General features: G+C 39.0%; 1 protein-coding gene and 1 pseudogene across 1 annotated transcript in view; both read right to left on the reverse strand.

Moving 5' to 3' along the window:
• MYO3B (myosin IIIB) overlaps positions 1–11,904 on the reverse strand; it is a 355,967-nt gene that overhangs the window by 66,951 nt on the left and 277,112 nt on the right. The gene's annotated exons all lie outside the window — the stretch shown is intronic.
• On the reverse strand, positions 4,354–4,469 carry LOC111739574 (annotated as a pseudogene).

Raw genomic sequence — 11,904 nt, forward strand, 5'->3', positions numbered from 1 at the left:
TGTCAAATTTAACAGGAAAACACTTTTAGGGGGTGAATAGACTCAAAGGAATATGTAAAATGTTAAAGTGGAGTTGACGATCAAGTTTTGAAAAATACTTTCTTAAATGTAGAGACAGGAATCATTTTACCAATGGTAGGGAAGATGACAAATATCTATCCATGCACAAAGGGGAGAGACAAACAATGTGATGTACTTTTTTCCCAGTGCCTTCCCACAGTGTTAAACAGAAGGTGCTACATGAAGTGGGGTTCCATTAATGGACTGAATAAGAGGATTCAGTCTAGTGTAAAGAATGAGCAGCCTGCAAGAGATGACAAGAGCCCTGGTCCCCAGATAGCAACTTAAGTTGAAAATCAGAAGGCAGAGTGCAAGTGTGATGCTGTGAGCTGATCTACTCTGGGCATGAGTAAATACAGCAGTGACAGACAAACAGAAAGAACACTTTGTAATTTGATCCTTGGAGATTTGGAATGGATGCTTGGATGTTCTGTCCCTGACCCATACCCCAAACATTCAGACCATGTGTAATGAGTTAGCATGTGAACTGTCCTTTGGAGGCAAATCAGTTAAGAACAGAAACAAGCCTAGAGCTCTTTGCACTTATCTGATTTCTGCACAAATGCAGAGTTTGACATTTAAAGTTGGTGTGTGTCCATTGGGAGAGTCTAACCATTGTGTCCTGGCACAAAAACGTCTCCTTTGAAATTAGGATAGTGTGTAAACTCATCCCTTAAAAGATTTGTAGATCTCTTGCATTTGTTTCTTGGGTCCGTTTGAATGTGTTCTTTTAAATAGGCTACTTAGAGAAAATACCTGGCACCAACTTAATGAAAAGAGATATCGTTAATTTCTTCCTTTAAAAAGGAAGGGTCCCTTTGGGAACACTGAGTCTTCATGTATATTAGGTCAGACAAATACAGTCTAATGTCTGGGTAGACTTGATGCAGGACAGGGCAAATTCCCCTGAGTGTGTGTGTGTGTGGAGTGGGGGGGAGATGGAGGGGAGGGTGTGGGCGGGGGCCGGGACTGAAGCCCTGCTCTGAGAGAAGAGGGTTCTTGGCAGAGTGTAAGAAAGAATTCAAACAGACGCCACGGTCAGAGTCAAAAGGAAAGTTTATTAGAGAAGGGGTAACACTCCATAGACAGAGCATGGTCTCTTCTCAGAGATGGAGAGTAAGAGAACCTAAGAGAGATGCAGAGGGCCAGAGACAGTAGGGAGAGATGAGGACAGTAAGGGAGACAGAGTAAAGGCACTGAGAGGGACAGAGAGATAGACACTGAGAAGGACCCCGAATGTTTGGGGAATTCAGTTTATTTATTATTCTTTAGTTCCTGTGAGTTATAGTTTAAAGAGTTTGTTTATCCATTTTCCTTAGCTACGGACATACAGTGAAGAAGGATAAGAGTATGTAGCATGAAAAGGTAAGAATATGTAGTGTGAAAGGCCTGCTGGCAATTCCTAGCCTGTGATCCATAGGTTTCCCATGGTTTTAGCTACAGAAAATGGATGATTTTATTTTGTGTAGGGTACCACTTAAAGACTCTGGTTTGTTTGTTTTTTTTTTTTCTGTTTTCCTTCATGGTATGGGGGAATGGGTTGTTAGCAATCTCAGTAGAAATCTTTGTTCTGCAGGTTTCCCTGGTCTGGCTGCAGGGCTGATCAGCATATTGCAGTCTCTGAACATAGCTTGGTTTAACATTTTAATTCTCTTGCCTCCTCCTTACATTAGATTGGCTGTTCTAATTGCTCACTGCTAAGCAGCCAAAAAGACCCTTTTGTACAGTGTAGAAAGAAAATGGGGATCTGAGTCAGTGGGAACTCTAAATATCCCTTATACAATTTAGGTAGATTAATAAAACTTAACTCCCTCCCATTGCACAAACTGTCAGACACAGAAATACCAACAAATTAGTCCTATTTTTCTTAAATGCGGTAAAGGTTCAAGGTGAAACACTCTCGAGGCTTGTAGGGACACTGAGAAAAACCCAAGTACAATCTGTAGAAATCATAGCACACTCAATAAGACCTGACAATTTGAACAGAAAAAAGGAAGGAGTTGTTAACTTGGTAATTAGATACTTTTGGAAGTGATTCTCATTTGAGAAGTGAGAAATTGCCACAGGAGCAGCCAAACATTTATTAGGCATTTACCATGTGCCAGGCTCTATTCTCATGCATTGAGCCATTATCCTGGAGTCTTATTTTTTAAAGACAAGTCCTGACCCAGAGTTCCCTCAAAGCTGCCAGAGTATCTCTCTCTCTCTCTCTTCCTCTCCCCCTCCCCTCTCCCTCCTCCCTTCCCTCCCCCCTTTACACACACACACACACACACACACACACACACACACACACAAAGATTCTTAGGAACCTAGGAATGCATATTGCAGAGCAGGGAAGTTCAATGTAATAAAAGGCTAAAATACCAGCAAAGCTCTGGAAAGATGGACAAAATATAGAAGTGGAAGGGTTTGGAGGGTGTGGTCAGAGCTCAGGAAAGCTCTGGTTTAGGATAAAGTACAGTGACTTGTAGGGGATCAGGAAGTCACTGCAAATTGTTCTTAGTTGGGAATAAAACTAGACTCATTTAATATCAACTTTTTAATCTTGAACTTCTCCCTCCTGCCATTACCTCAACTTTATATTAACAGTTTTATAATAATTTTATCTGTTCCCCGTTTTTAAATCACAAGTAATTTTAATCCAAATCCAACAGCAGTCCGACCTAAATAAAACACCTAAACCTAATGCCAATAATCGTCCAGGCATGGACTTATGTCTCTTATTTTGCCTTCTTGCCTTGGAGACTAATCAGGAAAGAGCCCTTTAATCCTAAACTCTGACCAATGAAAAAACAATTTGATAACTTGGGTGTAATGTAACAGACTTCAGATTCTACAGCTGCACATAAAGCTAACTGTTCAACCCCTTGAGGTTTCTACTTTTCCCTGTTCCTTTGTAGAGTAAAGAGGAAAATATGGGTAGAGGTCAAAACGTCCATTCAAAGAACCATCAAGAATAATCTGGGCCCTGCGAGCTGGTCCAGAGGCATCGCTTCCTTGATTTCTCCCTAGAATGCAGCTCTGGGTTAGAGCTTGGCTCTGGGTTGACCAACTGGGAATCAGTTTTCTCATCTGTAAAATGAGAAGGTTGAGCAAAAGGATCTCAACCAGATGCCCAGCGACGGAGAATAGTCGTAAAATGGGCTATTGGATAGCAATAAAAATAAACATGTTAACCTTAAAAATATAATATTAAGGACAAAAAGAAGAAACAGGTAGAAACCAAAGGACACATGCTGTGTGATTCCAGTTGTACAAAGCTGATATTTAGAATGCATACTTAGGTGGTGACCTCTAGGAAGGAAGAAGAAAATCACAATCAAGAAAGAGTATATAGAAGACTCCTGAGGTCCTGGCAGGTACTGTTTTGTGACCTCAGTTGTAGTTCTAAGAATTCATTACATTGCCCATTTCTGTTTTAAACTTTTTTTTTTTCTTGAAGGCATGTTACATTTCAGAATTTTAAAAATACCTCTCATATGTGAGCTTTTCCTGGTGTGGGAAGGGAACAGGTGGAGGGCTGTAAACACCTTTCTCTACTCTTTGCCCGGCCAACTCCTGATCCCCCTTCAGTTCTCAGGTTCGATGTAAGCCTGTCTGTCACTTCTTTGCTCCCATGAGACCACAAAAGTATTCCTGCCGTAGTACAACTCCAGTGCTCACTTAATAATAGCCTGGTCAAAGGAGATTTGATTTCAGATTTATCTGTCCATTTCTCTTGGAATGTAAACTTCACAATGGCAAGCCTAGGTCTTGTTCTACTGTATATCACCAGGACCCAACATAGCACTTGCCACTTAGTAGCTGCTCAATAAACATCTGCTGAATGAGTAATAAAGATGCATTTCCTCTCTCCCAGCGCTCTTTCAATTTCAACCAACAATTTTTCTCTTGTTAAATAGTTTTTACTGGAAGCAGAGAACCCCAGAGTTTTCCTAATCATTCTAGGAGTTCTAGTTATTAAGGAGCATAAGTGGCTAGGAAATAAGTCAAATAAAAAATGAGTACTGAGAAAAAAAGTCTTATCATGGTTCTGTACACAGTCATATAAGAAAGTTTTTTCCTCACTTATTTAATTTTGGACTATGTCTGTCTTGCCTCCATAAAGCACTCAAAATCGATTACATTTAATTTAGGGAACACACTCATATCACAATTCTCATGTGTTCAACTACCGAACAATTACCTTGTTCTTCTCAGGCTCTCCTCACTTTCTCAGATAGGGAGGGGGTGCTAATAAGACAAGATGGAGGTCAGGTTTGTTTTTATTATTATTATTATTATTATTTATGCCTACAGCACCTGGTTTTCCTAGGTGGTCTCCCATCCAAGTACTAACCAGGTCCGACCCTACTTAGGTTCTGAGACCAGACATCAGGCTTGTTCAGGGTGGCATGGCCGTAGATCATGGACTGTGGCTCCACTGGGGCACAAACCCAGGACCTTCTGCGTGTAAAGCAGATGCGCTAACCATTACACTATGGAACCACGTCCAGGAGGTCAGGTTTATTTAAAAACATTTTTCTCCCTGATGATATAAGTAAAAATTTATTACTGCTGTATAAAAACACTGTTTAGAGAATGAAAAGCCAAGCACAGACTAGGGGAAATATTCGCAAAGCACATATCTAACAAAGGACTGGTATTCAGCGTATGCAAAGAACTCTTAAACCCCCCAAATAAGAAAACTAACACAATTTTAAAATGGGAAAAAGATCTGAACAGACACTTCAGCAAAGAAGATATACAGATGGCAAATAAGCATATGAGAAGATGCTCCACATCATATGTCATCAGGGAAATGCAAATTAAAACAACAATGAGATACCACTACACACCTATTAAAATGGCAAAAATTCAAAACACTGACAATACCAAATACTGGTGAGGATGAGGAACAACAGAAACTCTTATTCATTAAATGAGTTTTGTGACTACAAAATGGTACAGCCACTTTAAAGGATAGTTTGGAACTTTCTTACAAAGCTAAATATACTCTTACCATATTATCTAGCAAACACACTCTTTGGTATTTACTCAAAGGAGCTGAAACTTATGTCCATATAGAAATCTGCACAAAAATGTTTATAGAAGCTTTATTCATAATTGCCAAAACTGAGAAGCAACCAAGATGTCCTTCAATAGGTGAATGGATAAATAAAATGTGGTACATCCATATAATGGGTTATTTTCAGCAATAAAATGCAATGAACTATCAAGCCAGGCAAAGAAATAGAGGAACTTTAAAGGCATATTGATTGCTAATTTAAAAAGCCAATCTGAAAATGTTTTATACTGTCTGATTCCAACTATGTGATATTCTGGAAAAGGTAAAACTTTTCCAGAATATCACATACTGAAGACAGTAAAAAACAAAAACAAAAAAAAACAGTGGCTGCCAGGAGCTTATGGAGAAGGTGGGAAGGAAGGAGGGATGAATAGGTGGAATGCAGGGGATTTTTAGACAAATAAAATTATTCTGTTTGATATTGCAATGGTGTATATGTATCTTATATATTTGTCGAAACTCACAAATTATATAACACAGTGAACCCTAATGTGAATTATGGACTTTAGTTAACAGTAGTATGTCAATATTGGCTCATCATTTTAACAAATGAGCCATATTAATGCAAGATATTAATAATATGGAAATTTTGGGGGAGCAGAAGAAGTAAAAGAATATATGGAAACTCTGTACTTTCTGCTTAAATTTTCTGAAAATCCAAAACTACTAAAAAAAGATCTATTAAAAAAAAAAGAAAGAAACTCAAAAAAATTATTACTCCCAATCTTGGAAAACAAAGGCAAAAAGCAGAAAAATCACTCCATTCTTACCATTATATAACGATATGTTTCATTTTAAGTTGAAAAGAACCCTTTAAAATGAAACAAACTAGGCAGCTAAGGTTAACAGGGTAGCCTACAGAATGTGTGCTGTTTTAAATACATCAAGTAAGAAAAGAATTTAAAAATAAAATTACTCTTGGCATGTTATACAGCCATGCCATCAACATCCAATTCTGGAAGCCAAGTGCCCTAACTTGACTCACACACTCCCACCTTGCGTTGTTTGACAGCTGCACTCCTGATGTCCTGGGTCAATGCCAGAATCTAACTCGGCATCGAAAAAAGTGCATCTTGACCTAATGCACTCAGGAAAGTACCGGAAAAGTTCCTGCTGAACTTTCCTCATATGTTTGCAGTAACAATCTAAGCAGAAATAATGTCCAAAAACTCTCCAACTTTGTAACATGCCTTAATAAGTTGCAGGAATAAGAACAGGCGGTCACAAGGCTTTCCCTGAGGTATGTATGTGGTCTCAGGAATGATGGCTGATAAATGACCTCCATGGCGTCTACCCACCAACTTTCACAGCTGTGAGCACTTTCCTCTCCAGCCTCAACTTCCGCAACAGGGTCAGAATCTCGCTGTCTCAGCTGGCTGAGGAGTAGATACGGTGCCAGCCTATGTGGACAGCCTCCCTTCCTCCTTATCATCCAGATCCGCAAATCTCAGAGAAAATAAGGCACCAAAACAAATCTTTTCCTCTTGGTATCCTACGATGTTCCTTTAGAAAGCCACAATATTGGACAGAGTACTCATTGGGGTAAACTGCAATGACTGCAATTCATATCTCAAGCACTCTGATCACAGTCTCCAACATTACAAAATAAAGCAAAACAAAGACAAACAAACCCAAAACCCAGATCTAGTAAAAATGAAAAAAGTCTTTTAAGCAAAATAGCAAAGGTATATGATAAATAGGGCTAAATTAGAAATTAAATATGGAATTAGAAGAACAGAATCTCTCTTCTTTCTCCTTCCATCCCTTTGCCCTCATGCTCGCAAGCCTTAAACTGTGCACTCCTTATTTTGGCCTTGACTAAATTCTTTTGCAAAAAGCCAGGACACAAACATTATGGTAATGACATACATATTAGAAATAATATATGTGCAAATATTCAGATCTGGTGGGGTTTAGAACAGTTTTGCTTTGTGGGAGGCTGGTGGAAGTAGTAGAGTTTATAAAATAGAAATATCCTTTAAAAGCAACAATTCCTAATAATTTTAGAAATTGAGACACTTTATAAAAATCTGGAACACTCCCCTCCTCCTCTTCTATAGCAAAGTTACAAGTACATGTAAATTTGTTCTTGACAACTTCCTGAGAATTTAATGAGACCACTTGAGATAAATACGGACATTCAGTGTATTGTTAACAAATCTGCTTTGGAAAATAACAGCTGCAAAGACCAAGATGTTAGAATTGCATTAGTCTCTTAAGTGTCTTATTTGACTTCCCAGCCTGTGGTTAACATGTAGTAGGTGCTCTCAATAAGTCTTTGTTGCATGAATGAATGGAAAGTCATCTCTCTCTCTCTCTCTCTCTCTCTCTCTCTCTCTCTCTCTCATCTATCTATCTATCTATCTATCTATCATCTATCAATCATCTATCTATCATCTATCCATCTATCTATCACTTTTTCTGATTCAATGTAGCATAGAAATAGGGGACGTCTAGATCAGTGCTTCTCAAAGGGTAGTTCCCAGACCAGCAGCATGGTCTCACTTAGGAAACTGACAAAAATGTAAACCCCCCCTCTCCCACTTCACACAAACTTGGGAACTGTAGAAAGGGCCCAGCTGTGTTTAACAAGCTTTCCAGTGATTCTGATGCCCATTAAAGTTTGAGAACCACTGGATCTAAAAAGATCCTTGACGAGGAGGTGTTTTTTCCCACTTCCCATGCTAAAGAAAAGAATTCCACACCTGTGATTACTTTAGCATCTCACTGAGAAAAGTCCTGAGGCTGAGGTTTTATTAGTCTCACTGATTTGGGTGAATTCCATGGCATTCAGGCAAGAAGAAAGATGTCTCAGCCCAATGCAAGCTGAAAAGAGGAGGATTCAGAGCACCAGAGACTACCCAAACGCAAGGGCACAAGAGCAGTCTTGAGTCCTGTGTGTGCATTCTCTAATGGCACTGGGTGATAGAGAGGCCCAGTAGCCTTCCCTCTGTCTAGGGTTTGGTTTCCATGTGCTTTCCCAACAGAGATTATGCAGCCTTTGAGGCTCTGTTGTAGGAACATGCTCTCCCTGTCAACTGGGTGACATCTGAGCCCTTTATGATCACAGTGGTTGCTATTTGGCAAGCTGCTTGCAACCTCTTTCCAAACACAGGCAGCCAGTGTGAGGTGATTCTATAGCACAATCTAAGACTTAGATTGTGTAGTGCTCTAATTAAAAAAAATAGTCCCCCTCCCAGACCGAGTTCAACCTCTAGTATTATAATAGGATGATCAACTTATCCCAGTTTGCCTGGGACTCACCTAGTGTTAGCACTGAAAATCTCACATGTTGGAAAACCATTCGTCACCCTCAGGAATAAGAGTTCCAAAGATAACATACAGCCCAAGTTTGTTTTCTGATAGCTGAAACTGATGCCCAAATCAACAAAATTTAGTAATGAGCAACGAGAAAGTTAAAGAAAAATAAAGAAGTAGATAGCATTAAAGAAGCAACTGGATGAAAATGTGCATGATTTGCTCAGCAATCATGGGGTAGACAGGCCCCCAAAATCTGACACCTGATGCTCCCTCGGGCTCTACACCCCAACATTGTACACTACCAACTCTGACCCCCTCAGGAAGCTGGTACAATACTGTTCGTTCCTCAGCCCCCTGAAAGTCTACCAGGCTACGTCTTTAAGATGCGATGCAGTTAAAGTTAATCTTAGGGATTGCATTGATTTTTTTACTTATAAAAAGAAATATGAATAATTTGTACTACCAGTAGATGAGAAGATACCCAAGGGCAGAACTACCTCACTTAGGTGAGGTATCACAGGAAACCCAGGGAAGACAATGGCAGTTCTTGAACAAGTAGGTCACAAATTTACACTAAAGCTTGTGTACTTGACACCAAGAAAACAGAGGTAAGGCACCTAGCATATGCTGAAAGTAGGGACCTCGTATCTAGGTGGCAGTTCCCTTTTACTCATAGGGGATTCTCTCAGATACCCTACTCAGATCCATTTTTTTAAACAGAAAAATGTTTAAAACCTGTATTTTAGACCACAATAAAGAAAAAGAAGGGGAAGGCAAGTATGTTACAAAACGTGAGCACATTATTATAGCAAACAGTATCAGCTTTATGTTGAGAACAAAAAGTAAAAATGATCAGGAACATTAACTAAAAATCATAATAATTGAGGGTCATTTAATTCAAGGGCAGGTGGTCCATTTCACAATGGTTTCCAAGAGTCTCTCTGCATTATAGACCGCTGTGGTAATTGTCGTTAATGATCATGTCCTGAGATACTAAGAATAAGAACTGTGGTCGGTATGCTAAGTATGAAGGAAAGTCGTAGGTTTTAGAATGATTCAGCTGCCTGCAAAATGCAACGTAAACAGAATATTTCGTTCATTGATGATGTCTATAGTCTATACTCAACCCAGTAGCTGGAGTAATCATTTTAAAACATACTCAGGTCATGCCATTCCTTTACTGAAAATGCTCAGTGGCTCCCCATTCCACTGAGTTTACATCCTCACTATTTAATGCAGATCAACAATATTGGCACCACCTGGAAGCTCATCAGTGTTACAGAATCTCAGGAGCCACCCAGCCCTGCTGAATCAGAAGGACATTAAGAAATACAGACCTGAATCATCTGGCTCCTTACTTCCTACCATTCTCTTCCTTGCTTTTTCGGCTCCAATCACTCAGGCTTTCTTTCTACTACTCGTGTATTTCACTTATGCCTCTCTCGACCTTTACCATGGCTGTTCCGTCTGCCTGGAATGCTCTTCCAGAGACTCACACAGCTAACTAGCTCACACCTTCAAGCCTTCTTAATGAAGCCCATCCTAACCATCCTATTTCAGAGTAAACCATGCCCCAACCCTGTCCTCACTTTGGCCATTTCTAATCTCCCTTGTTATATCTTCTCTCTCAATAACACTGTGTTCTTCTACCATCCCATCAACTGACTTATGTATTATGCTTATTGTTTATTGTTGTCTCTCTCTGCTGGAACATAGCATTGTGAGGACAGGAATTTTTGACTGTTGTTCCTTGGTGTATTACACATATCTAGAACAGCGTTAGTGATGTGAGTGGTCTGTAGGCTAAATCCCGTTTCTGATCCCAAACAGATAAGTAAAGAAATTTAGAGTAATTTAATTTAGAGTAAGAAATTTAGAAAATTTTAGATCACTTTATATTGACATAACACATAAATGTGTGATTATCTAGTAACGCATTTTTATTATATTTTACAAAAGTATCAAACTGTGCTAATTGGAAATTCAAACGACCAACCCCAAACTGGTTTTTCAAAACAGTTTGAGAAGTACTAGCCCAGTACAGTTCTTGGAACTTAGTAAGTATAAATAATTGTTTCTTGAATAAATAAGTGAAAAAATAAATAAAAGAACAAATGCCTAAAGAATTAATTTTTATATAGATCAAGTCTGTATATGCCTGTCAGTCCAGTTAAATAATTTCACTGCTTGAATTGGTGGCAAAGTCATTTGTATTATGCATTTCCTGGGTATACTGTGCTTTTCTTTCCTATGTACAGAATGAGTCAGGCTTAATGGACCACTTAAGGACACTACTGAGACTCTCTGACTAAGGGGCTGAGGACAGCCTTTGTCCAAGCACACCTTTGCACAGTTCTTTGCATGCCTTCTCTGAGTAGAGCTGGCCTGATTGAGTAACTTCAGATTTATTCCCTGCCTCTCCCAATCCCGCAACCCACCAGACCCCTTTATAGAACAATGAAGTTAGTACTTGCTGCCAGTTAGAAGGCAAACTTGTTGGATATTAATGTTTTTCTAAAACTTAAAAGGTTATAGTAGTCTCATTCAGACTTCCACAGAAACATAGGTTGAAATAATGGATCATTTAAAGCAAAGGATTAAACACAAAAGTATAACTTGCTAAAATGTCTCCTATACAATATACTCTTTTTTCTGCAGCTGATAACCCTGAAAACATAAACATAACTGAAAAACTTTTGTTCTTCAATCCATCTTTGTTGCTTTATAAGGTGAAGGAAAATTAGATTTACATAATGATTTTTTACTGCGCAAACCTTCTTTCCCTCTCCTCCCACTCAAAACAACAGCAGCAACAAAATGAAACAGCTTGGATTGTTTTAATATGCTCCACTGGCACGCTATGTCTATTGGGGCGGGGGGTTAAGAAACATTTATCTTATTCCAGGATTATTGGAAATACATTTTAAAACATTTCTCTGACTTACTTTGTTTTACTTTTTACTTGCTTCTATTATATTTCATCATGACTTTGGACAGCCAAGTATTCAATTTAAGGACCTAGGCTAGCTTGTGAGGAGATAATTCAGAAAAGAAAACATGATGCCAGAGAGTTTGAAATCTAGTAGATGCATGAAAATAACTATAATACAGGCAAGATGTGATAAGTACTATGAGAAAAGTTAAAGGGCACAGAAGAGGGAGCCATTATAGACTCAAAGGGTGAACAGGGAAGGACAGGCAGGGCAGAAGAAGCAGCATGAACAAAGTCACAGGGGAGAAAAACACACTGGGTATGCTTGAAAAATGGAGAATAGTTAGGATATTCTGAAGCACAGAGTGAGGGTGAGAGATCAGTAGAAGATAGAACTACAAAGGAAGATTAGGACCAGAACAGAGACAGATGTGAATGAGTTCTTGACACCAAAAACAAAAACAAAAAAAAACAACCCCCCCCCCCAAAACTCCCAAACAATCAGATTAAAAAATGGGCAGCAGAGCTGAATAGACATTTCTCCAAAGAGGATATATGGATGGCCAATAGACATATGAAA

Source organism: Pteropus vampyrus, unplaced genomic scaffold, assembly GCF_000151845.1.
Source record: "Pteropus vampyrus isolate Shadow unplaced genomic scaffold, Pvam_2.0 Scaffold2, whole genome shotgun sequence".
In the NCBI taxonomy this organism is placed as follows: Eukaryota; Metazoa; Chordata; class Mammalia; order Chiroptera; family Pteropodidae; genus Pteropus; species Pteropus vampyrus.